General features: G+C 45.0%; 1 non-coding gene across 1 annotated transcript; it reads right to left on the reverse strand.

Moving 5' to 3' along the window:
- Positions 1–791: 791 nt before the first annotated feature.
- LOC119451163 (U2 spliceosomal RNA) lies at positions 792–978 on the reverse strand. The gene has a single exon (XR_005191702.1). It is a non-coding gene; the product is annotated as a U2 spliceosomal RNA (small nuclear RNA).
- Between the last annotated feature and the right edge of the window lie 456 nt (positions 979–1,434).

Below are 1,434 nucleotides of genomic sequence, written 5' to 3' on the forward strand. Positions count from 1 at the left end.
TGGTCGGCCGTGGCGGTGCGGTATGTTCGGTTTCCGGGTCACCAGATGTTGTCGAAACACATCACAGCAACTGAAATCCATCGGGGTGCACACATAGTTTATCCAGCTTCTGTTGGCGACAGCGTTCGTATCTTCACTGGCGCTCATTTTGAGAAGCACCGACGCGGTGCGCCGACATAGAAGCGGCGCCGCACATTTCGCCACATTACTATGAACAACCGCAGTGTCGCAGTCGACTCATGAAAACTGGGGCGCGATCTCGTACGGGTTCTAAAATGGAACGGACCACCTCCGTTCCATTTCGGAACGCGTACAAGATTGCGCCCCTGACTGCTTTTTGGACGAACTTGCGCCCAGAAAAACAAGTTAGAATTAGCACAGAGATAGCTGCGAGCAGGCTCGTGAATTGTAAAAAATCTTATCTGTAGATGAGACGCGTTGGGTGTTTATACCCGGCTCATTGAAACATCCCGCTTAATCGCTGGTGTTCGCGCAAGTTCTAGAATCAACACCAGTATTCTCGTCGCGCGTGCAATCTGATTACACAAGGCTTGGAGGTATTATGAGCAACTAGATTCAGCAATAACTTTCGCTAAATATCCAACACAGAAAGGCGAGTCTTGCGCTGGACGATAATTTTTACGATTTCTGAGCCGTGGAAGGACGGTCACCGGGTAAGATGGATAGGTACGCGTGGCAATATCCTCCTAAGACCATTTGAACATTATAAATGCACCTTGGTTTTATATTTTTACCGCGATGATGTACATAGCAAGTTTCCAGCGGATCGATGTCCGTAGACCGAAAATCCCGATGATAGTCCAATACCGGGACGACCCGCGGGGGAGGTGAAGCAGGCTGCAAGCACTCCCCAACTTGCAAAAATGAGTTTATATATTGGGTCAAAATACGCCCCGTATCATATATTAAGCCGATAAGAACATTTACGACGCTCGCGATGCTCGGGAACATAAGTATATATTGTGTCTAGGGATTCGCATGCTGGTAATTTGGTGCTTCACTCTTACTTAATTATGCTGTCTGAGACATTTCTAATGAACGTATAAAGCTGTTTCAAGTAAGAAGATAACATCAGCATGAGCCATTAAGTGACATTAAGAGATTGTGTGACTCACTCTAACTTATAGGTTTCTTGCAAAAATGTGATAATGACTTTATTCCTTGATTTCGTTATAGCTTCTCTATGCAGCTTCACATGATGGAATAATAAGCAGTTCTTACAGTGCATCACATGAGTGTACACGTCTCAGTTAAAACATCATGCGAACTGCTCGGCCTCATGTAATCAGGCACTTGCGTATGACGCTCTAATTCTTAATGATTTAAGTCGACGTCTGCTATATATATATCGTGCCATATAATGTGTTGTCCAAAAGCACTGCGTAAAAAATGGCTGCATGCATATGCTTCATG

The sequence above is a fragment of the Dermacentor silvarum genome, chromosome 4 (assembly GCF_013339745.2).
Source record: "Dermacentor silvarum isolate Dsil-2018 chromosome 4, BIME_Dsil_1.4, whole genome shotgun sequence".
Classification (NCBI taxonomy): Eukaryota; Metazoa; Arthropoda; class Arachnida; order Ixodida; family Ixodidae; genus Dermacentor; species Dermacentor silvarum.